At 36.8% G+C, this 27,094-nt stretch overlaps 1 protein-coding gene and 1 long non-coding RNA gene across 4 annotated transcripts in view; both read right to left on the reverse strand.

Moving 5' to 3' along the window:
• The window catches only part of LOC142225536 (uncharacterized), a 455,965-nt gene that overhangs the window by 14,601 nt on the left and 414,270 nt on the right, over window positions 1-27,094 (reverse strand). The window lies entirely within an intron of this gene.
• LOC142225538 (uncharacterized) lies at window positions 20,619-20,977 on the reverse strand. The gene is made up of 2 exons (XR_012719308.1): window positions 20,852-20,977; window positions 20,619-20,793 (listed from the first exon to the last, which is right to left on the reverse strand). It is a non-coding gene; the product is annotated as an uncharacterized LOC142225538 (long non-coding RNA).

A 27,094-nucleotide genomic window follows, 5' to 3' on the forward strand; every position in this document is an offset into this window, starting at 1 on the left:
ACTACTTTCTTCCACATCACGCAGTCGTCCGCCCAGAGAGTAAGTCCACGAAAGTACGCGTAGTATTCAACGCGTCAAAAAAAAAAAAAACGACGAGTGGACACTCCTTAAACGACGTGCTCCACTGCGGGCCAATTTTGCAGCAAGACCTGGTTAAGTTTCTACGAAACTGGCGGTACTATCAATTTGTGTTCAACGGAGACATCCAGAAAATGTACCGCCAGATATGGGTCCATGAAGACGACCAAATTTTATTTCGTCCCGCACCGAACAAGCCAGTACAAAATTTTCGATTAAAAATAGTAACCTTTGGCGTGAATGCCGCCCCATTCCTCGCGATTAGAACATTGTTGGAATTAAGTGAAGATAGTCAAACACTGTACCCAAAAGCTTCCTGCATTTTGCAACAGGAAGTTTATGTTGACGACATCTTATCAGGCGCCCATTCCCTCGCGGAAGCACAAGTCAAGCAGTCCCAGCTTCATCCGCTGGATTTCCCCTCAAGAAAATAACGTCCAATAGCAAAGTTCTCTTACAATGCTGGCCCCGGGAAGATCTCCTCGACGAAGAATTTTTAAACATAGAGGAACACAGTGCTATGAAAACACTCGGTATACGATGGAATGCCATGACAGATTCCTTTTATTATAACGTCGATTCCATAGAAGTTACACCACATACAACGAAAAGGAAAATACTGTCTACCATTGCAAAGCTCTTCGATCCGTTCGGTTGGCTGGGGCCCACAATAGTAATCGCGAAGATTTTAATGCAAGACCCATGGAGTGAAAAGCTAGGGTGGGATGACGAGGTCCCACCACCTATTCTGAAAAGAAGGGGTTCTTTTGCCGAAAATCTACATAAGGTGTCCGTAGTTAGGATTCAACGATGGGTTCGATATTCACCTCGAGCGTCTGTACAAATTCATGGCTTCAGCGACGCCTCAGAGAAGGCTTATTGAGCTGCAGTGTACATACGAGTTCTAGATAATGACGAAGAACCTCATGTCAATCTTCTTGTTGCGAAAACAAAGGTAGCTCCCGTAAAAAAGACTACGATTCCGAAATTGGAGCTGTGTGACGCCGAACTGCTCACACGCCTTGTTCATCAAGTAGTGCAAGAGGTCGACTTCAAATACGAGTTATTTCTTTGGACGGATTCGTCGATTGTCCTCGGGTTGCTACAAAAATCGCCTCAGACGCTCAAGACCTTCGTGGCCAATCGCGTCAGCGAAATTCCCAATATGGTTAATGTAAATCAGTGGAACTATGTGAAGACGGACGAAAATCCAGCCGATCTTGGCTCACGAGGATGTCGAATCTGGTGGCATGGACCTTCGTGGCTATCACAACCTCACGAACACTGGCCCAAACCACGCACATTCGCGCCAACAGATTTAGAGGTAAAACGAGTGGCAACATATCACATCACAATCGACGGGGAAGAAATAATTTCAAGATTTTCGTCGCTCAAACGCTGCCTACGAGTGACAAGCTACATATTTAGATTTTACAACGCCTGCAAAAGAAAACCAGTCTGTACCAGTACCTTCGAAATCCATGCAAAATACATACAGTCCACAAAACCTTACCGACACACAGTAATTGCCTTCACCTCGCGTTAGAACAGCTCCACTTGTATTTTGATCACCTACCATCTACCTCTTAATCATTTGTACGCACTTCTTTCTATTTTTTTTTACTTTCAGATCACCATGCCCAGATGTCACTTATGTAACACCTCCCATCAGCTCAAATACTGTTCATTCTTTCTCGCACTGCACGTTGCACTACGCCATCGAACTCTGGAGAAAGCGAATATGTGCTTGAACTGCTTGGCACATGCACACACAGTGGAAGAGTGTGACAGCCCCATCCGGTGCCGTTATTGCGGCTCTAACCACCACTCTTTACTCCAGGTTCACCCATCAGGCCAGGCAGAAGAACAGGCTCCAGACCTTGAGGCCCAAAACGAACGATGCCCCAAAGCCAAGAATCAATATCGTTTGTTAACACCACAACCAGCAATTAAGGTCATTCGCACTGAAGTTACTTGGGGTGAATTCGAGGCAACTTTTACCATAATGATCAGACCGAAGTCGAAGCATTCAGTGATGTTACGCAGTGCCACTTCAAATTTCCCAGGATTTACGCCAAATTATAGACCAGATGGAACCCCGTACGGCCGGTTCACCGCTCAAAGCATGCGTTCCCCATTTGAAATGATTCTACCACTGGTGGATAAACTAGATTTCGAGTTACCAGAGCCCATTGGTGACACTCGGCTTCGCGCCCACTTAAATTTTTTAGTACCCCTTGCCCATGATAATTTTCATGACGAAAGTGACATTCACATAATCATTGGAGGAAAGTCATGGGAGCACATCAAGAAGACGGATGGAATTAAGCAAGATGTCTCTCTACCTGTCGCCCAGGCGACCGACTTTGGATGGGTGATACTAGGAACCTGGACAGGCTGTGCTTGCTCCCGTCACGAAGGACAAAACCCCATTCCTCTCCCACGCTGAGGCGGGAGTATGTTGAAGACAGTTCAACAAATTACGATGACGAGACCGAGTGATCTGGACTCGCTCCAAATAAACTTTATTTTCCTTATTTCTTTTTTTTGTGTCTCAACAATTTCTCTTAATTCAAGCAAATGAAATGTTCTCTTTAGTTTGACTTTTTTTTATTATCATTTTCTTTCTCTTTATTCTTCGTTAAAATTGAATTTACTGTTTGTTTTCTAACGGCCCAGGTGGCATATATATTATAGATGTAAGATTAGTATCGTTTTGAAATTCATCAGAAAGGTCACGAAGACCAAATAAATGAATTATTAAAATTGAACTCCAACTCTTTAATTACGAAAAGGGTTAGGCCGCGCGCAAAGCAAAACGACGCACTCGAAGAAGAAACAAAACGACTTCTGGTTCATCCTCGAATGGACGGAAGTATTTGAAATACGCCAAAAAAGAAACAAAGCCCTTTTAATTCACATCACTTGGATTGAATGGCATTTATTCAATACCATTTTCCTTAGGCTGTCCATTACATCTCTGTTAAAGAGAACATGTTCTCTTTTTGTGTTCGTATCTTTTTGTTCACCTTCTTTTTTTGGTGCCGTATTTTTATGTCCAATAGTGCTCTTTATGTACTCTATTTCAAAAAAACTCCTAGATTGATGGAATTTTATTTATTTAGTAGGAATTCGCCACAATTGTTCGCCACTAATTGTTTACTGGGTTAAATCTGTTGACATATTAAAGGCCGGAACACAATTGCGACGTTTCGACGTACGGCGTAAAAGTTAGAAATAGATGTAATTGGACGTACGACGTAAATACGCCAATACGTTGTCGTCGTCAATTTATTTTGTTTATTTTTTAAGGAAGTGTGATTCTTTTTGTCTTTTATTGTTTTATTATATATTTATTTCGTTGTTTCTATCATTTGAAACTATTATTATTTTAATTTTAACATCAATAAAATTATTAATTATTTAATAAAGAATTTTTTATTGTAAACTCTTTTTTAGTTAAAATGTTCTCTTTTTTAAAGCGAAATTTCTCTTTTGAAAATTATCCAGGAAACCCTAATTTTCCTTGTAAAATCGCCACTGCTTAGTCGAAAAGTTGTAAAAATGACTATAATTTTCCTAAACTTCTAATACATATATATCGAGCGATAAATCATAAATAAACTTTTGCGAAGTTTCCTTAAAATTGCTTCAGATTTAAATGTTTCCCATATTTTTTACTAACATTGTGTTCCACCCTAGTGCATTAGCCGACTTCAATTTTAAGTCTATAGATTTTGTAGAAGTCTATCAAATTCTGTCCAGATCGAGTGATACTAAAATGTATGTATTTGGGACAAACCTTTATATATAGCCCCCAACACATTTGACGGATGTGATATGGTATCGATAGATCTACAAAGCGGTGCGGGGTATAATATAGTCGGCCCCGCCGACTTTAGATTTTCCTTACTTTTTTAATAAGGGAATCAATATTAGTGACATACTGTAGGTTCACAATCAACTATATCTCCTAATATCAAACAATTCTGTTCAAATTGTGATAAAACTCCCATAACCATGTCCCCCTTAATGTTCTTAAATATGGAAATGCGGTTTTTGCCCAAAACCAATGATTACCCACAAATGAGTACTCTCTCAAAAAAATCGCTTGTGTAACATATACCCCAAACACATTTTACTTCAAGCACACATATTTTCAGGATTGGTGCAACCAAAATATTGTTTGTATTGTTCAAACATATTATGTTTCAACTTAGAGCATACACTGGTAGTAAAAAATTTTAATGAAATTTTCTTTGGGTGGATATATTTTACTTCCATTATTTTACTTGCAGCATACTCTCTAGGTGTCTCTTTCTAAACACATATATGTTTATAGGCTATTTCCAAATTTTTATATGTTTGCATCTAAGCATATTATATTTACAAACATTTTATGCCCCAAACATAATATATTCTAACATATTAACATATATGTCCCAAACATGTTATGCTAGTTTATGAACATTATATGCCTGCACTTAAAAATATTGTGTTAAAAAAATTGAGTTCCAAACATATATTTTTTACACCCAAACATATGAAAAACAGTCTTTTTCGTCTGTGTATGTATACTAATTCGGTAGTTTAGGGTATGATATAGTCGGCCCCGCCCGACTCTCTACTTTAGTACTTGTTTAATACTGGACTCAATATTAGTAGCATACTAACTCTGTACACAGTTAGAAAAATATGTTTTTCATATGTTACGATACAAACAAAATGTGTTTCGGGCAGCATTTTTAAACACAATATATTTAAGTGCAAAAATGTAATGTTCCTAAACTAGCATTAAATGTTTGGGACGTATATGTCAATATGTTAGAATATATTATGTTTAGGACAAGAATGTTTCATAAAAATAATATGTATGAATGTAAACATATATAAATTTACAAATTTCGAGTAAACATATATATGTTGTGATATTTTATTCAGGGAGCGAGAGAATCAAAAGAGAGCAATTTTTGTGAAACTGCTTGTATGTTGTTTCGGAAAACTGTTTTACGTGTTCATTTCTTTTGGCTGTGCGCTTGGCATGTTAATAAGGCTTCGCCAAAAATTTGATATGCTTAAGTCTAAATCTTATTTAATTTGAACATTAAATTGCATAATCGGAGTAAAGAGAATAAACATTGTGAACCAAGAGAATAGACATTTAAACAAAACAGCATGTGTTTTTGGCTTGAGAGCAGCAATTTAAGGACATGTGTTTTGTTTATAATATTGGCATTATGCGCACAATTTGTTTGTTGGTTCGTCAAAAGAAATCGGAACGTATGACGAGTAAGTCAAAATATTTAGCAAGAAAGGAAATTAAACAAAAACAGTGGAAAATATATGAAAATTACAAAGGGATCTTCAGAAAAAAAAAATAAGTTTAATTCCTCTTTGTTAATATGTAGTCCAATAATATTATTTATACCCTTCACCACTACTGTGGTACAGGGTATAATAAGTTTGTGCATTTGTATGTAACGCCAAGAAATAGTAGTCATGGACCCATCTTGTAGTATACCGATTAAATTCTGAGTCGATTTAGCGATGTCCGTCTGTCCGTATATGTAATTTTGTGCACAAAGTACAGGTCGCAGTTTAAGTCTGATTGTCCTCAAATTTGGCATGACGTCTTTCTTCGGGTCAAAGACAATCGCTATTGATTTTGGAAAAAATCGGTTCATATTTAGATATAGCTGCAATATATATTTATCACCGATTTAATCATAATTCACGTATTTATGAACCGATGTTCTTCAAATTGCGTACATCTAAATATTTTACCAGTCCCGTAAAATCTGCAAAATATCAGCTAAATCGGTTTAGATTCATATATAGCTCCCATATATATCTTTCGTCCGATTTGGACTTATATGGCCCTAAAAGCCAGAGTTTTACCTTGATTTGCTTAAAATTTTGCACAACGAGTACGTTTAATAGTATCGTTAAATGTGCCAAATTTAGTTGAAATCGGTTCAGATGTAGATATAGCTCCCATATATATCTTTCGTCCGATTTGGACTTATATGGCCTCAAAAGCCAGACTTTTGTCCTGATTTGCTTAAAATTTTGCACAAGGAGTGCGTTTAATAGTATCGTTAATTGTGCCAAATTTAGTTGAAATCGGTTCAGATTTACATATAGCTCCCATATATAGCTTTCGCCCGATTTACACTCATATGACCACAGTGGCCAATCTTTTACCCCGATTTAATTAAAATTTTGCACAGGGAGTAGAATTAGCATTATAGCTATGCGTGCCAAATTTGATTGAAATCGGTTCAGATTTAGATATATCTCCCATATATAGCTTTCGCCCGATTTACCCTCATATGACCACAGAGGCCAATTTTTAACTCCGATTTAGTTGAAATTTTGCACAGGGAGTAGAATTGTAGCTATGTGTGCCAAATTTGGTTGAAATCGGTTCAGATTAAATATAGCTCCCATATATATGTTTTTCTGATTTCGACAAAAATGGTCAAAATACCAACATTTTCATTGTAAAATCGCCACTGCTTCGTCGAAAAGTTGTAAAAATGACTCTAATTTTCCTAAACTTCTAATACATATATATCGAGCGATAAATCATAAATAATATTTTGCGAAGTTTCCTTAAAATTGCTTCAGATTTAAATGTTTCCCATATTTATACCCTGCGCCATACTGTGGAACAGGGTATTATAAGTTAGCGCATATGTTTGTAACACCCAGAAGGAGACGAGATAGACACATGGTGTCGTTGGCAATAATGCTCAGGGTGGGTCCCTGAGTCGATATAACCATGTCCGTCCGTCTGTCTGTGAACACATTTTTGTGATCAAAGTCTAGGTCGCAATTTAAGTCCAATAGTCTTCAATAGCCTTGGCACATGTTCCTAATTTGGGACAGAATAGAATCCTATTGATTTTGGAAGAAATCGGTTCAGATTTAGATATAGCTCCCATATATATCTTTCGCCCGATATGCACTAATATTGACCCAGCAGCCAGAGTTTTATACCGATTTGCTTGAAATTTTGTACAAACATAACACTTAGTCAGCCAGAGTTTTGCCCCAATTTGGTTGAAATTTTGCACAGGGAGTAGATTTAGCATTGTAGCTATGCGTGCCAAATTTGGTTGAAATCGATTCAGATTTAGATATAGCTCCCATGTATATCTTTCGCCCGATATGCACTTATATGGACCCAGAAGCCAGAGTTTTATCCCGATTAGCTTGCAATTTTGCACAAGGAGTACAATTGGTGTATAGTCACGTGTGCCAAATTTGATTGAAATCGGTTCAGATTTAGATATAGCTCCCATATATATCTTTCGTCCGATTTGGACTTATATGGCCTCAAAAGCCAAAGTTTTGCCCTGACTTGCTTCAAATTTTGCACAAGGAGTACGTTAAATAGTATCGGTAATTGTACCAAATTCGGTTGAAATCGGTTTAGATATAGCTCCCATATATTTTTCGCCCGATTTACACTCATATGACCACAGAGCCAATTTTTAACTCCGATTTGGATGAAATTTTGCACAGGGAGTAGAATTAGCATTCTAGCTATGCGTGCCAAATGTGGTTGAAATCGGTTCAGATTTAGATATAGCTCTCATATAAAGGGTGATTTGTTAAGAGCTTGATAACTTTTTAAAAAAAAAAAACGCATAAAATTTGCAAAATCTCATCGGTTCTTTATTTGAAACGTTAGATTGGTCCATGACATTTACTTTTTGGAGATAATTTCATTTAAATGTTGACCGCGGCTGCGTCTTAGGTGGTCCATTCGGAAAGTCCAATTTTGGGCAACTTTTTCGAGCATTTCGGCCGGAATAGCCCGAATTTCTTCGGAAATGTTGTCTTCCAAAGCTGGAATAGTTGCTGGCTTATTTCTGTAGACTTTAGACTTGACGTAGCCCCACAAAAAATAGTCTAAAGGCGTCAAATCGCATGATCTTGGTGGCCAACTTACCGGTCCATTTCTTGAGATGAATTGTTCTCCGAAGTTTTCCCTCAAAATGGCCATAGAATCGCGAGCTGTGTGGCATGTAGCGCCATCTTGTTGAAACCACATGTCAACCAAGTTCAGTTCTTCCATTTTTGGCAACAAAAAGTTTGTTAGCATCGAACGATAGCGATCGCCATTCACCGTAACGTTGCGTCCAACAGCATCTTTGAAAAAATACGGTCCAATGATTCCACCAGCGTACAAACCACACCAAACAGTGCATTTTTCGGGATGCATGGGCAGTTCTTGAACGGCTTCTGGTTGCTCTTCACTCCAAATGCGGCAATTTTGCTTATTTACGTAGCCATTTAACCAGAAATGAGCCTCATCGCTGAACAAAATTTGTCGATAAAAAAGCGGATTTTCTGCCAACTTTTCTAGGGCCCATTCACTGAAAATTCGACGTTGTGGCAGATCGTAAGTCTATTCATGATGAAATGTCAAAGCATACTGAGCATCTTCCTCTTTGACACCATGTCTGAAATCCCACGTGATCTGTCAAATACTAATGCATGAAAATCCTAACCTCAAAAGAATCACCCTTTATTTTGTCTTTGTAAAAATAGTTTTCGAGCGGTGAAAAATGTATGGCGGCAATAAGCATTTGAATGGTTCTCAAATACCGCAAACATGTTCTATCATTTAAATGATAGAATTTGAGGCCATTAAATGGTCGGGCAAATCATGTACCTGACCATTCATTTTTTTTTACTTTTTTACAGGGAAAAAAGTATTTTTATAGGTTAAGTATAGATATGTCTAGAACCATTACATGGCCATAAAGACCATTTACATTTTTTTCGTGGCCATTTAATTTTTTAACTTTTTTGCAGCGAAAAGAATTTTATAAAAACATTGAGCAGGTACACACGATTTTCATTTTGCGCGTCAGTCGTGTGTTGATTGTTTCTTGGAATGGACGGAGAATACGGATTTACTGTGTTTTGTGTTAATTTATTTATTCATAAGTGGCACGTGGTTTTATGTGAACACAAAAAAGGAAAGTGTAATTGAAAAATATACCTGTTTTTTGTTCTGCATTTTGCTATATGGATCATTTATTTTTATTTGCAGTTACATGATGTATGCGTTTGTACATTTGATGGGCACACGATGTAAATATGGAATGATTACTTATTATTGAAATTGAAATAAAATAGTGTGTGTAAAAATATGTGATGTTTGCTTGCACGACATTATAAATACAAACAAACAATGAATTAGTTTATAAATAAATAAAAACAAATAAATAAAGTTAATTTTGTGTTTTCTTTTCTCAAGTGGCGTCCTTTTTGCGACGATGAAAAAAGTTTTTTCATAAAGATCAAAACATCTTAGGTTGTGACCATATTCTTTTAACTAGAAGAAAAACATTTTGAATGAATACCATAACATTTTAAATCGTGACCATTGTCCTTTCATTCAAACAAAATTCTTTTTATCAATATAATAACATTTTAGATGAGGACAATTATATTTTTCTTAGAACCATGTTCACTGATCCAACATGGTTGCAGGTTAAAATGTTACATGGTCGCCGCAAAAATAGCTCCTATCATATTATTTTGCTCTTTGAATATGATTGTAACAATCATGTTTCTTCTCTGCGTGTGGTCAGGGTATAATAACTTTGATCTGCCAAAAAATGTGCCTACGAGAAATATTGGTTTTAGACCCCATAAAATATATACCGTTCGACTCAGAATCATCTCCTGTGTCTATCTAGCGCTTTGTGCCCGTCTGTCAATGTATTTGTTCTTCCCAGGATTCCGGTCGCAATTATTACCGATTTTGATGAAATTTGGTACGGGGTGTTTTTTGGGTACAAGGATATAGCTCCCATATATATGTATCGCCCGATTTCGACACATGGGGTTACGTTGCGCTTTTTTGGCATAATTTGGCATAAAGTAATCTTTTTCATCACCCTTCAAGTGTGCAAAATTTCATCGAATTCGGTTCAGATTTAGATATAGCTCCCATATGTATGTATCGCCCGATTTTCCCAAATTTGGCCACAAAACCCTTATGTATTACCCGATCTTACTCAAATTTAGCAAAAGGTAACCTTCCGTAGTATCAACCAAACCTGCAAAATATCATCTAAACCGGTTCTTACATATGGAAATGCGGGTTATCTCCCAATCCTATACCACTCATACCCCACAAACCATGTTTAGGGGTAGTTTAGGGTATGATATAGTCGGCTCCGCCCGATTTTCTACTTTACTCACTTAGTTTTAATTATATTTACACCGAAGGATGATAATAAAATAATAATAAAAAAAAATAATAAAAATATTTGTGTAATAATAAATTGAAAAAGCCTCGTAGAGAAAGATGATCGTCGATCGTTTGTTGCCTTTGCCTTCGAAGAAGAAATAAAAAAAAAACACCGAATTAATACTTTCCAATAATTATCCGGCTCGAATGGACCAATGAATGCGTGGCATATAAAGGAAGATCAGAAATAAGAAGGCGCTGGTTTAGAAGTTGAACCAAAATATTGGGCTTTATTTAAAAAATTATTACTCGTGAAACAAAATTTACCTACGTCGAAGAAAAGCAAAAGAGTGACAAAGTAGGAATGTCAAAAAGCTGTGATGCCGAAAGGCGGGGGTTGATGACATTTGACGTTAGAAAATGTCCTTATTTTCGTACCGAAAGGCAGAAAAATGAAGACAAATTCTACACCCAGAAAAAAGTGCCTTCGAAACTAAAGGAAAAAATGTTCATCAATTTAGTTTAGCGATTTTATTTCCATTAAGTTTTGTATCCAATTCTTAGTCCCAATCCTGCCTATAAATCTTCTATTGTCCCTACAATTTCTAAAATAGGTTATATAGATATATTTTATTTGTTTTATTTTTAATATATTATAAGCTTCATACTTTTTATTTTACTGTAACCAGCTGCTAATTATGCTGTGTAAATAAATAAATAAAAAAATTTTGGTCTTCCAAGAGGCTCCGAAGGTCAAATCTGGTGATCGGTTTATATGGGGGCTATATATAATTATGGACCGATATGGACCAATTTTTGCATGGTCATTAGAGACCATATACTAACATCATGTACCAAATTTCAGCCGAATCGGACGAAATTTGTTTCTCTTAGAGGCCATGCAAGCCAAATCGGGGGATCGGTTTATATGGGGGCTATATAATTATTATTATAATTATGAAACGATGTGGACCAATTTCTGCGTGGTTGTTAGAGACCATATATTAACACCATGTACCGAATTTCAACCGGATCGGATGAAATTTGCTTCTCTAAAAGGCTCCGCAAGCCAAATCGGGGGATCGGTTTATATGGGGGCTATATATAATTATGGATCGATGTGGACCAATTTTTGCATGGTTGTTAGAGACCATATACTAACACCATGTACCGAATTTCAGCCGGATCGGATGAAATTTGCTTCTCTTAGAGGCCTCGCAAGCCAAATTTGGGGGTCCGTTTATATGGGGGCTATACGTAAAAGTGGACCGATATGGCCCATTTGCAATACCATCCGACCTACATCAATAACAACTACTTGTGCCAAGTTTCAAGTCGATAGCTTGTTTCGTTCGGAAGTTAGCGTGATTTCAACAGACGGACGGACGGACGGACGGACATGCTCAGATCGACTCAGAATTTCACCACGACCCAGAATATATATACTTTATGGGGTCTTAGAGCAATATTTCGATGTGTTACAAACGGAATGACAACGTTAATATACCCCCCATCCTATGGTGGTGGGTATAAAAATTGGTGTTCGGTCGGAGCAGGGATTAAACCCAGGACCCTCTTCCTGCAAGGCGGACATGCTAACCACTGCTCCACGTGGCCAACAAATATATGTTGCTGTTGAATAATGTTTTGTTTGCATCGGCTCGTGGGCGCTGCAAACTATGCTATATAAATGTAACGCTAATTGTCTTTGGTGACTATAACAGCTGCGTAGCCCAGTGGTAGCGTCTTGGCTTACAAATTGCATGGTTTACGGTTCGATTCTCCGTGCAGGCGAAAGATAAAAATTATAAAATTGAATAAATTCTTCAACATTATTTGTATTACAGAAAAAGTTGCCAAGAACTAAAAAATTTCGTGGAAGCGAAAATTATGTGAGGCAATGAACACAATCTTTTTGGGCTCAAAATGCTTCCAAACATACAATATATTCACATAAAATAAACATAATAACGTTTTTTTCGTGTTAGCCTGATACCGAAACAGGCAATTAACGTCCAAATGCATGATATCTTTAATTTCAACTGAATCGGATGAAATTTACTGCTCCAAGATGCTCCAAAACCAAATCAAGGGATCGGTTTATATGGGGCCTATATATAATTATGAACCGATATAGACCAATGGTTGTAAGATACCATATACTATACCATGTAGAAAATTTCAGCCGGATCGGATGAATTTTATTTCTCTTAGAGGCTCCGCAAGCCAAATCGGGGGATCGGTTTATATGGGGGCTATATATAATTATGGACCGATATGGACCAATTTTTGCATAGTTGTTAGAGACCATATACTAACACCATGTACCAAATTTTAGATTAAGGAACTTTTTACTAATGAGTCATTGAAAAGAAAACGCCAGATACAAATCTATACACGCCTATACTGCACATGTTTCGGTTTGGGCTAATGAACCTTTCCACTGCCTTCAGTACAGATCTGGCTGGGATAGATAACTCAATTTTGGGCCCTTTATGCTAACTCCATATGAAGAAAACATTTGGAAATTATCCTCTTACAAATTGAATCATCTTTACTCCCACTGTACATCATATTTTCATATAACTCCAAGTCCCTTAATCTTATTTTTATTTCGTTTTGTTACTGCAGTAATGCAACAACACGAATTTTATTTTTAGAAAGCTATCTTGTTTGAATTCACCAAAGTGGTGAACAATCGAACAATGTTTTTTTTTTGTTTCTACAGTCAACAACAACAACATGTGACAACTTACAGAAAATGGTTTGAAAGAGACAACAACAATTCTAACGCGTACATTAGTAGTGTTTTTCCTAGTTTTACGACGGGCTCTTCGTTGCTTATTATTTTTCATGTTAGCCTGATACCGAAACAGGCAATTAACGTCCAAATGCATGATATCTTTAATTTCAATTGAATCGGATGAAATTTGCTGCTCCAAGATGCTCCAAAACCAAATCAGGGGATCGGTTTATATGGGGGCTATATATAATTATGGACCGATATAGACCAATGGTTGTAAGATACCATATACTATACCATGTACAAAATTTCAGCCGGATCGGATGAAATTTGTTTCTCTTAGAGTCTCCGCAAGCCAAATCGGGGGATCGGTTTATATGGGGGCTATATATAATTATGGACCGATATGGACCAAATTTTGCATGGTTGGAGACCATATACTAACAGCATGTACCAAATTTCAACCGGATCGGAATTTTGCTCCCCCAAGAGGCTCCGCAAGCCAAATTTGAGCGTCGGTTTATTTGGGGGCTGGCTATACGTAAACGTGGTTCGATATAGCGCATTTGCAATACCATCCGACCTACATTAATAACAACTACATGTGCCAAGTTTCAAGTCGATAGCTAGTTTCGTTCGGAAGTTAGCGTGATTTCAAAAGACGGACGGACATGCTTAGATCGACCCAGAATCTCACCACGACCCAGAATATATACACTTTATGGGGTCTTAGATCAATATTTCGATGCGTTACAAACGGAATGACAAAGTTAATATACCCCCATCCTATGGTGGAGGGTATAAAAATACGGGTTATCACGCAAACCTATACCATTGATATCCCACAAACAATGTCTACTAATTCAGTAGGGATTATTTAGGATATGATATAGTCGGCCCGCCCGACTTTCTACTTTACTCACTTGTTTCCTATTGCCTTTTTGCACGAATGCAAAGCTACCGTGGCTTTTCTGCCTTTGTACTAGACAATGACGTTGCCGATTTTAGCAGCCGCCCACATTTTACGGTCAGTCGACGCATCCAGTCCTTGCTATGTAATTTAATAGTTCAACAAAACTAATTCACCAAAACTATTCTATAATAGTTTAGCACACATATGCACAACAGAAATGAATAAAAGGTGAATTTAAAATTAATGTTAGTTGTTGTTGAAGCTGATTGTATGTCAAATGTTAGACACAGGCTATATATCCAATATGATATTAAGGGAATCTGTTTCAGCTGTACTGAATGCGTCTGAGTAAACAACATGCCATTCGCTGAACTTTATATAAACTTGTCGACTACTGAAGTGCCTGCCACCAGACCACGGCAGCATTATAGTGATACCCACTTCTGTACACAGATAATGCACAATTTTCGGGTTTAGTCACTCCTTTTTCCCTATTGCCCTTTTCCACGAGTACGAGGCTACCGTGTAGGGGTTTTCCCGGACTTTTTCCATTCGCGGGAAAGCGGGAATTTTTTTCGAACTTCCCGGGATCCCGGTCAAATGGAAACTTGCTTCGATGTGGTATTCAGACATTTAAATAAATTAGAAACCGCCTAAAGCTCCCTCACACCTTTAAAAAAAATCGGTTCTGTAACATATACTCCCAAACACATTTTGCTTCAAGCATGTTTGGGTATTGTCCAAACATTTATATATTTGATTTCTTCCAATATATAATATGTTTGAAAGCATATTGGTCTAAACAATATGATATGTTTGGGTAGTCTAAGTTCCAAACATTATGTATTTTTCCATCTAAATTCAATAATGTTGTCTTCCAAAAAACTATATGTTATGTGCAACATATAGTTTTTTGGAAGACAACCTAGCACCTTTAAAAACTGTTAGCCTGCCCAGACTTGAACTCTGTGGGGGCGGTTTTACTTTCAAAACTTTTGAAATCCATTTGTTAAAATCTGAGTCTTTCCACTAATGATATTTACCTCTGGTGTGATTCGACAATTACATTGGCTTGGCTAGACAAGCCATCTCATCACTGGAAGACTTTCGTTGCGAACAAAATTTCTGAGATTTTGGACAATGTTGGAAACGCTACCTGGAAACACGTACCAACAAATGAGAATCCAGCTGATATAGGAACGCGTGGTTGTACAGCTGCTGAACTAAATTATAATACCCTCTGGTGGAATGGCCCAAAATGGCTTGTAAAATCACAGAAATTCTCGCCAAAATCATCCACTTTCAGAGAGCCAGAACTGGAAAAAAGGGTGACTGCATTCCAAACGGAAACTCAGGGGGAAGATATACTGGAAAGATTTTCGTATTTCAATCGGGCGCTTCGGGTAATGTGCTTCGTGAATCGTTTTATAAGGAAATGTCAGAAAAGAAACTGTTTGGACAGGAGAGATACTTTTATAACTTCTGGGGAAATTCAAGTTGTTAAATTTCAACTGATTAGGGTGGCTCAACGTAGATTTTATGCTAGTGAATATTCAGCACTTGAGAAAAACCAACCCATTTCTGTTAAAAGCAAACTGTTAACGTTGAACCCGTTTTTGGATGAAGAAAAAATACTTCGAATGAATGGGCGTTTGGCTAACTCCACACTCCCATACAAAGAGAGTCACCCATCATTCTTCCGGAGCGTTCTCACTTTTGCAAATTACTCATAACTTTTACTCACAAGATACTTCTGCATGCCGAACATCAAAGTATGTTACGAGCAATCCGTGCTGAGTTTTACATTATTCGTTTAAAGAACGCTATACGGCATTGTATTAGAAACTGTTGCACTTGCGTTAAGTACAAACACAAGGTCAGAAATCAGATAATGGCCGCGTTACCTGAAGAGCGTTGTACGTTTTCGCTACCATTTACCAACACGGGTTTGGACTTTGCCGGACCATTTGATTTAAAGTCATCTAAACTACGAAACGCAAAGCTTCAAAAAGGTCATGCGGCTGTATTTGTCTGTCTCGCTACTAGAGCCGTTCATCTGGAGGCGTGCTCTGACTTAACAACTGACGCGTTCATGGCAACTTTTGACAGATTCGTTGGACGACGAGGATTTCCGAATAAAATTTTTTCCGACAATGGGACTAATTTTGTCGGAGCCAGTCGTACACTGTCTCGTGAATACCAGGCATTTCTTAAAATTGCGGAAAAATATTTGGTCGAGAAATATAATGTCCACGGTTTCACTTGGCAATTTATTCCTCCTCATGCTCCCCATATGGGTGGGATATGGGAAGCCGCAGTCAAAAGTATGAAAACCCATCTTCGGAAAGTTGCAAGTAATATGAAGTTTACTTATGAGGAATTCTCAACACTGCTAGTTCGAATTGAAAGCGTTCTGAATTCAAGGCCTTTATCTCCTATTAACGAAGACCCCATGGAACTTACTGCACTAACGCCTGGACACTTTCTGAGAGGATCGGCTTTAACAACTGTGCCAGAGGTATACTCGGATAATTTATCCCTAATTAATAGATGGCAAAGGTTAAAAGCTATCCAGCTGCATTTTGCGAAGAGGTGGAAAAATGAATACATATCAAATTTACAAAGAAGATACAAGTGGAAAGTGGAACAACGAAACTTGAAAGAGGGAGACCTAGTCATTGTTAAAGAGGACAACTTACCCCCAAATGAATGGCGTCTGGGAAGGGTTATTAAGACCTATCATGGTCATGATTCGAGAGTCCGCGCCGCAGAGATTAGAACAGAGAATGGTACAATTGTACGTCCATTAGTGAAATTATGCGTTCTACCTGTTGCCAACTAATTACCATGATTTGCTTTTCCTTTCACCCGTTCACAACTTAACAATTTTACATTACATCTCATATTCAAACCTACCGAAATGTCGCGTCTGCTCAAACAGACATGTACTGAAAGATTGTGGAGTATTCTACCGGATGAATGTTCATGACCGTCGTCAAGAAGTAAAAGAGAAGCGTTTCTGTTTTAAATGTTTGTGTTCTTCCCACACTCGTGAATGGTGCCGATCGAGGAAGACATGTATGGTATGCAAGAACAACCACCATACCATGCTGCATGTTGACAATCCCCAAACGCAAATCAGCAATCGGAACCAATCCGCATCCAGTCGAGCACTTTCCAACGTCACCGCAAGGAAGAGCACACAACACCAATCTTCAAGTCACCGAAACTCCGCTCGTTCTACACACGCATACAAAGATCTGAGCCGTTGGTACACGAAAGATTAAGTCGACGGTCACAGACGCACGTTTTCATGCCTACAGCCTTAGCAAGGGTGTTATCGTCAACCGGTCCTGAAAGGGTGAGACTAATGTTAAACTCAGCTGGCGTTCAGACGGTTATTCTGCAATCACTGGTCAATCGTTTACGTCTGCGGACCACTAAACAACATGATAAGGAGTACTGTACTATTAGCCTACAATCGTACCATGACCCCGCCGTCAAAATACAAATTACGGGCATTGTGAAAGGCCACTTCAATACTCCACTTCCACAACCTACATTGGAAAAAAGCTACAATCCGTTTATGACCATTTAACTAATTTAGCGGACCCTAATTTTTTCAGACCATCTGAAGTTGAAATCAGCATCGCCAACGATCAACTACCAAAAATCATACTACCCGGTTTAATACAAACTTCATCTGACATGCCTATTGCCCAAAGCTCCAGATTCGGATGGATAATATCCGGATCCTGTCGATATTAAGTTGCATATAAGCAAGGGGGGCGGAATGTTGAACTCAGTTCCAACCACTAAACCAAATCCCTGAATTGAACTTTACTAAAATTGAATTGAAATTCGAAATTATCTGTTTATTTAATGTTTACTTAGATAATTGTAATCCATTGAAGTAAGAAAATTAATTGTAATTGGCATTAAATTGAAGTGAATATGAATTATTACGAAATGCCTCAATTAATTTTAATTAAGCGGCAACTCTAGAATCTTTCCCCGCTTCACGGGGAAAGCTTTCACTCAATTAGCTTGAACATATTCGTTAAATTTAATTGTTGTTTTGTTCTAAATAACAATGTCTGACCCTTTGGAAATCTTGGCTTAACTTGTAAATTTCACTTGTGCATAGACAATTAAAAGGGTAAGCCGCTGCCACTCACAATAAAACACTGATCACTCAACTGAAATTTGTACTGTGTTTTCTTATATCTTTTTATGATTCTGGGAGCATCAAACTAACAATACAGTCCATTCCAGTACTATAACCGGAATTGTACATCCAATGAGCTGAAACCAGTAACGACATACCAAACACATTTGGTAAAGTTCACGCGAACACTGAGGGCTTTAAAGAAGGACAACTGGTTCTGCTATTCAACCCGCAACGAAAGAAAGGATTATGTCCTAAACTACAAGCGCAGTGGGAAGGCCCATATAAAGTCATCAAGAAGATCAATGATGTTGTATACCGCATTCAAAAGGACGACAGCCCAAGGTCAAATATGAAAGATGTTCACCTGGAACGTTTGGCTCCTTACGGAACGGGTTCTGTGCCTATTCGGGACGAACAGGCTTAAGCGGGAGGCAGTGTTACCAATTTGATATTTCTAGATTTACGTTTATTTAAATTAGTTTCCGTTAATTTAAATTTCAAATTGTAACGATAAAATTACGTCATAACTTGTCAGAGTTATTTCTTTAGTTTCTAGTACTTTCCTAAAACATCTTTTGTGTTCTTAGTTTTGTAAAAGTAACGCCTTTTGTTTTACTATTATAATTATCGGTAATATGACCATAATCCCTTATGCCTGCACAGATGGTAGAATGCACTAGCCAAGATAACAATAAGCCTAAAAGTATGTGTGCCATATCACCTGTACAATAACGCCCCATAGAAAGTTCTAGATAGCCGAGACAATGGACATAAGTCGATAAATATGTGAAATGTCGCCCGTGCGACATCTACAAGGTAGTAGCTTAATCTCGAAGGTTGTAGGCCAATTAGCGAGAACATTCGAAATCGTCATATCTCGGTATATAAACGCCTAGCGGAGAGAGCAGTCAAGTCAGTCGTAAGCTAAAGTTTATACAGTACACATCGTAGAGCAAATAAGTGAAACCAATCAGTTAACCAAATAAATTGTAGATTGTCGTTATTCGAAAAGAACTTATTATCGGGTAATTAAATATGCCTCAATATAAAAACGTAACAATATGATCCAAATCAAGATTACACATAGCATCTTAATGTTAATGCTCAGCATGAGATTAACTTTATAGACTTTATAGCATAAAGAATTTAAGTTTCATCCACACGGACGAAAAAGACTGTTTTTCATATGTTTGGGTGTAAAAATTATATGTTTGGAACTCAAAATTTTTTAACACAATATTTTTGAGTGCAAGCATATAATGTTCATAAACTATGCTTGAACCAAAATGTGTTTGGGGCATATGTTACAGAACTGATTTTTTGAGGGTGCAGAATTGACCACACCAATTTATTTAAGTTAAAATCGCCCAGAACTACACAGCCATCCATATCATTTTTCGGAACAATTTCATTAATTTTACACAAATGCGAATCGTACGCATTAAAATCACTGTTAGGCGGAATATATGACGCTAATATAAAGAAAGCACCATTCATACCTTCAACATATGGCCCAGAAGATCTACTAAAACAGACTTAAACCTTTGGAAACTTCTATTAAAACACCTCCCCCACGCATAAGGCTACACCCTCAAAAATAATCGCTTCTCTAACATATGTTCCAAACATATTTTGCAGGAAGCACATATATTATTGGATATTGCCGAAACATTATTATGTTTGTTTTATGTGAACATATTATATGTTTGGAAGCATTTTGAACCCAAAAATATTATATGCTTGGAAGAATTTTCTCCCCAAGAAGATTGTGCTCATTCCCACACATAATTTTCACTTCCACGAAATTTTTAGTTCTTGGCACCTTTTTCTGTAATACAAATAATGTTGAAGAAATTACTCAATTTTATAATTTTTTTAAATGTTACTTTTCGCCTGGACGGAGAATCAAACCGGGAATCATGCAAATTGTAAGCCAACACACTACCACTGGGCTGTTATAGTCACCAATAGACAATAATAAGTTAATAAGTTACATTTATATAGCATAGTTTGCAGCGCCCATGAGCCCATGCAAACATAACATTATTTAACAGAAACATACATTTGTTGGCCACGTGGAGCAGTGATTAGCATACGTTCCGATTTCTTTTAACGAACCAAGAAAAAAAAATTGTGCCCATAATGCCAACCCAGCGGCGTAGTTCATGTGGTTGGAAGGCCTCCTTCCAGGCCTGTCTAAGCATTACAGAGGCCTGCTTAGGACATTACACCTTCCTTTCCATTTAACATAGGGTGAGATTGGAGGGCAAGGCCTTATTTGTAGCTTCCATAAAAGACCCTTCACCAGCCCTCCAAAAAGAAGGAGGCTTACAGGAGTGTATATAAAACACCTACATAATTACTGATAATATAACTACTTCTCACGTCCTTCCTATTGTAGGCATGTTGTAGCACTATACGGGTTCTCGTTTAGGAAGGCCTTCCATACACATTCCCAAAATAATGCCTTTATGATAAATAAAAAAATACGGTATTAAATTTTTATGCTTTTGTTTCAAATTTATTTATTTTTAACATGAAAAAAGGTTAGCGTTCAGAGATATATAAAAACATAAAGAAAATGTCAAGTCACTCCCCAAGATATCACTATATTTGATTCGTCTGGGCTCTATATTCTTTCTGCGTTTCGGTAAATTTATTGTCAAGATCTGAAAGAACTAAAATGCATTAAAAAATTAAAATAATAAAATAAAATTAAAGACTTACCGTTAGAGTTTTATACTTAAGGTTACTATCGCAAATGCGAAACACTTTATAATTTGGAAGACGTACGTACTTTACCAGATCAAGAATTCAACTAACGAATAGCATGTACTGGCGTACGCTAAATTATTATCCACATCGCATTAATGAAAATATTTTCTGACATAAATAGTTATACATTTCAAATGTTGCTATGTTTCATTTTTGTTTTTGTTTGGGGGTAGAAAATGTTAAAATACAATTCCTCTAACATACACGAAATCCTACGCATTCCTAATAGCTTATTTTTGGAAGTGGAAAGCAATGCAATTACATGCCTATTCATTTCTATGATATAACCGTTTTACTTCCAAAGGCATTACAAATGCATTCTAATTATAAATTAATAGGAATGTAAACAATTTTAAAGCTCTCTTTTAAACGAGAGCACAAGACATCTCTCTTGCTATATAATTTTAACACCCATGCTATACAACTTGCTATAAAGAAGGCAGAGAGAATGTCCGTGTGCATAAAATGAAAAAAGTAAATGAATCGCAATGCTTAAATACAGGTCTGATTTTAGAAGGCTTCCGATGAATGTAAAATCAGTACACATGCATGCCTTATAAACACAACTCCTTCCAATTTAATGCATTTAACATGCCTGAATTCGCAAGGTCCTTCTCGATTCCGCCGCTGGGAAAATGATAAACAAAACACATGTCCACACATACATAAAATGCTGCTCTCAAGACGAAAACACACGCTGTTTTTTTTTTCAAATGTCTATTCTCTTGGTTCCGAATGTCTATTCTCTTTACTCCGAATACTCATTCTAATATTCAAATTAAATAATATTTAGATTTAAGCATATCAAATTTTTGGCCTTATCATAAAACAGTTTTCCGAAACAACATATACAAATAGCTCTCTTTTCATTCTCTCACTGTGTTATGTTGATATCTTTCGTCAACCCTCCCGGTTTCCATCTCTATTTCTTTCTCTATACTCTCTCTCTCTCTCTCTGAATAAAATATCACAACATATATATGTTTAATCGAAATTTGTAAATTTATATATGTTTACATTCACAGATATTATTTTTATAAAACATTTATGCCTCAAACATAATATATTCTAACATATTAACATATGTGTCCCAAACATTTAGTGTTAGTTTAGGAACATTACATGTTTGCACTTAAATATATTGTGTTTAAAAATTGTGCCCGAAACACTTTTTGTTTATATCGGAACATATAAAAAACATATTTTTCTAACAGTGTAGTTCTAGATGCAACACGATCCTTTCGGAAAATGCTATAAAGATTTAAATCAAAAAATTCACCATCACTAAGTCTGAGATGAGCCACGTTTCCACAAAAACAAAAACATTGTAAGATGATTGCGATGAGAACATAACGCAAGAATCATGCTAATTGAGTTAAAGTAAGTTGTTACTTCACTAGATTTACTCTTGAAATATTTTGGAATAAAAATCAAATGATCTAACTCGTACATTTGCTGGCCACAAAGAAGGTTGTTTAATACTATCAAAATATTCTGGGGAAATATCAAGTTTAAAATTAATACTCCTCAGTTGGAGTAGAATTAACATTATAAATATCCTCACAGAATTTGGTTGTAATCGGCTCAGTTTTAGGTATAGCTCCCATATAAAGCTTTAGCCCGATTTACACTCCTATGGGCGCAGAGGCCAAAGGTTTACTCCGAGTTACGTAAGATTTTGCACAAGGAGTAGAAGTAACATTATAAATATGCATACCGAATGTGGTAGAAATCGGTTCAGATTTAGATATAGCTCCCATATATATTTACAGATATGAGATCAAAATTTTCCTCCGATTTACGTAAAATTGTGCACAGAGAAATAAGATTTTTACTATGCATGTATGGTCCCAGAGGTCAACATTTCACTCCGAATTACTTGAAGTTTTGCACAGAGGGTAGGACTTATATTCTTGCAACACATTTGGTTAAAATCGGTTCAGATTTAGATATAACTCCCATATATATTTTTCGCGCGATTTAAATTCATATGACAACGAAGGCCAAATTTTAATTTCGAAAGTTTTCAGGTTTTCGCAGAATTAGACAAAGCCCCCATATATGTATATGATCCTTCTATTTTAGCAAATATGCCCAAAATACCCACATGTTCCTTGTAAATTCGTCACTGTTTAGTCTAAAGCTCGCAACTATAATTAAAATTTACCTATACTCTAATTAGTATGTATCGACCTATAAATCATATATGCAGATTTGCAAAATTTTATGCAATTTAAATATTTCCAATATATTTGTACTAACATTGTGGTCTACCACGGTCATTAACCAATTCAAATGTTGAGTCTAGACATTTTGTGAAAGTTTAAAAATTTTGTCAAAATCGGTTCATATTTAAATATTTGTATATGGTTCATTTTTAAATATTTGTATATTGTATATAGCTCGTAACAAATTTGAAGGTGTTAATATGGTATCAAAAATGTTTATATACATAGTGGTGAAGGGTATAATATAGGGGCCCCTCCCGACTTTAGACTTTCCTTAATTTCCACATTTTTTTTCACATATACCCACATTTTACACAAAATTCAGTGATTATTTCCCCATATCGTCGTCATATCCTACACACTGTAATGCCAGATTTTCCACAGAATGGTTGAGTTTTAAATAAGACTCCGACTTGTGGAAATATCGCCGGATAAATCATAAATGCTCTTTTGCACAATTGCATTAAAATTGCTCTAGCTTTATATTTCCCATATTTATACCCTGCGCCACACTGTGGAACAGGGTATTATAAGTTAGTGCATATGTTTGTAACACCCAGAAGGAGACGAGATAGACACATGGTGTCTTTGGCAATAATGCTCAGGGTGGGTCCCTGAGTCGATATAACCATGTCCGTCTGTCTGTGAACACATTTTTGTGATCAAAGTCTAGGTCGCAATTTGAGTCCAATCGCCTTCAAATTTGCCACATGTTCCTAATTTGGGTCAGAATAGAACCCTATTGATTTTGGAAGAAATCGGTTCAGATTTAGATATAGCTCCCATATATATCTTTCACCCGATATGCACTAATATGGACCCAGCAGCCAGAATTTTATACCGATTTGCTTGAAATTTTGTACAAACATAACACTTAGTCGTATAGTTAAGTGTGCAAAATTTGATTGAAATCGGTTCAGATTTAGATATAGCTCCCATATATATCTTTCGCCCGATATGGACTTATATGGCCCCAGAAGCCAGAGTTTTGGCCCAATTTGGTTGCAATTTTGCACTAGGGGTACAATTAGTAATATAGTCATGTGTGCCAAATTTGATTGAAATCGGTTCAGATTTAGATATAGCTCCCATATATATGTTTTTCTGATTTCGACAAAAATGGTCAAAATACCAACATTTTCCTTGTTAAATCGCCACTGCTTAGTCGAAAAGATGTAAAAATGACTCTAATTTTCCTATACTTCTAATACATATATATCGAGCGATAAATCATAAATAAACTTTTGCGAAGTTTCATTAAAATTGCTTCAGATTTAAATGTTTCCCTTATTTATACCCTGCGCCACACTGTGGAACAGGGTATTATAAGTTAGTGCATATGTTTGTAACACCCAGAAGGAGATGAGATAGACACATGGTGTCTTTGGCAATAATGCTCAGGGTGGGTCCCTGAGTCGATATAACCATGTCCGTCCGTCCGTCCGTCTGTCTGTGAACACATTTTTGTGATCAAAGTCTAGGTCGAAATTTAAGTCCAATCGCCTTAAAATTTGGCACATGTTCCTAAATTGGGTCAGAATAGAACCCTATTGATTTGGGAAGAAATCGGTTCAGATTTAGATATAGCTCCCATATATATCTTTCGCCCGATATGCACTAATATGGACCCAGCAGCCAGAGTTTTATACCGATTTGCTTGAAATTTTGTACAAACATAACACTTAGTCGTATAGTCAAGTATGCAAAATTTGATTGAAATCGGTTCAGATTTAGATATAGCTCCCATATATATCTTTCGCCCGATATGGTCTTAAAAGCCAGAGTTTTGGCCCGATTTGGTTGAAATTTTGCACAGGGAGTAGATTTAGCATTGTAGCTATGTGTGCCAAATTTGGTTGAACTCGATTCAGATTTAGATATAGCTCCCATATATATCGTTCGCCCGATATGGACTAATATGGTCCCAGAAGCCCGAGTTTTGGCCCAATTTGTTTGAAATTTTGCACTAGGAGTACAATTGGTAGTATAGTCATGTGTGCCAAATTTGATTGAAATCGGTTCAGATTTAGATATAGCTCCCATATATATCGTTCGCCCGATATGGTCTAATATGGTTCTAATAGCCAGAGTTTTGGCCCAATTTGGTTGAAATTTTGCACAGGGAGTAGATTTAGCATTGTAGTAGTGCGTGCCAAATTTGGTTGAAATCGATTCAGATTTAGATATAGCTCCCATATATATATTTTTCTGATTTCGACAAAAATGGTTAAAATACCAACATTTTCCTTGTAAAATCGCCACTGCTTAGTCGAAAAGTTGTAAAAATGACTCTAATTTTCCTAAACTTGTAATACATATATATCGAGCGATAAATCATAAACAAACTTTTGCGAAGTTTCCTTAAAATTGCTTCAGATTTAAATGTTTCCCATATTTTTTACTAACATTGTGTTTCACCCTAATGCATTAGCCGACTTAAAATTTGAGTCTATAGATTTTGTAGAAGTCCTATCAAATTCTGTCCAGATCAGAGATGGTCTGTATCAAACTTTTTTAGGTTTGCGACTGTCGTAAAGTTGTAAACGTCGTAAACGTCACATACGCGTCGTAAATGTAGAAAAAGTAAAAAAAAGTCGCAAACTGAAAATACTTTAGTCGCGTCAGCTAGGCAGCGAATGCGATGATATTCAAGACGATGGTATGTGCGAAGAAGTTTCAATTCTTAGGAATATTCACAATTTTCGGTTTTAGTCCCCACATTTTCCCTATTGCCTTTTGCACGAGTACAGGGTAACCGTGGATTTTCTCGTCCTTTCTTAGCTTTCAAGTTCAGTCTCCTGTCTAATATAACCCCAAGGTATTTTGCACACTCACCAATGGGAATTTCGATGCCTCCTAAGAAAATAGGCTTGACCATGGGAAAACTTTCACAAATTTCTGCAGAAACTCACAGCGAATGCTGTCAAACTAAATTAAAAAATGTTCAGGATTTCTTCTATTCAAAATTTGGTTTTCTACAGTAGGTTTACGATTTTTGCGACATACGTATTATACCGTCGCAAATGTATGTCGCAAAAGTCACAGTTTGTGACAGGCCAACCCTGGTCCAGATCGAGTGATATTTAAATGTATGTATTTGGGACAAACCTTTATATATAGCCCCAACACATTTGACGGATGTGATATCGAAATCGAATCGAAAATTTAGATCTACAAAGTGGTGCAGGGTATAACATAGTCGGCCCCGCCCGACTTTAGACTTTCCTTACTTGTTTTTTTACTAAAATTGTGTTCCACCCTAGTGCATTAGCCAACTTAAATTTTGAGTCTATAGATTTTGTAAAAGTCTATCAAATTCTGTCCAAATCGAGTAATATTTAAATGTATGTATTTGGGACAAACCTTTATATACAGCCCCCAACACATTTGACGCATGTGGTATGGTATCGACAATTTAGATCTACAAAGTGGTGCAGGGTATAATATAGTCGGCCCCGCCCGACTTTAGACTTTCCTTACTTGTTTTTTACTAAAATTGTGTTCCACCTTAATGCATTAGCCAACTTACATTTTAAGTCTATCGATTTTGTAAAAGTCTATCAAATTCTGTCCAAATCGAGTGATATTTAAATGTATGTATTTGGGACAAACCTTTATATATAGCACCCAACACATTTGATGGATGTGATATGGTATCGAAAATTTAGATCTACAAAGTGGTGCAGGGTATAATATAGTCGGCCCCGCCCGACTTTAGACTTTCCTTACTTGGTTTTTTACTAACATTGTGTTTCATCCCAGAACGTTAGCCGATTTAAAATTTTAATTCCAGAGATTTTGTAGAAGTACAAAAAATTGTCTCCAAATCGGTTAATGTATAAATACTTGAATATGGGAATATAAACCTTCATAATAACTCCCAACATATGTGAAGGAGTTGAGACGGTAACACAAATTTTGTTGTACATAGTGGTGAAGGATATAATATAGTCGGCCCCGCCCGACT

The sequence above is a fragment of the Haematobia irritans genome, chromosome 2, assembly GCF_050003625.1.
Source record: "Haematobia irritans isolate KBUSLIRL chromosome 2, ASM5000362v1, whole genome shotgun sequence".
Lineage (NCBI taxonomy): Eukaryota > Metazoa > Arthropoda > Insecta > Diptera > Muscidae > Haematobia > Haematobia irritans.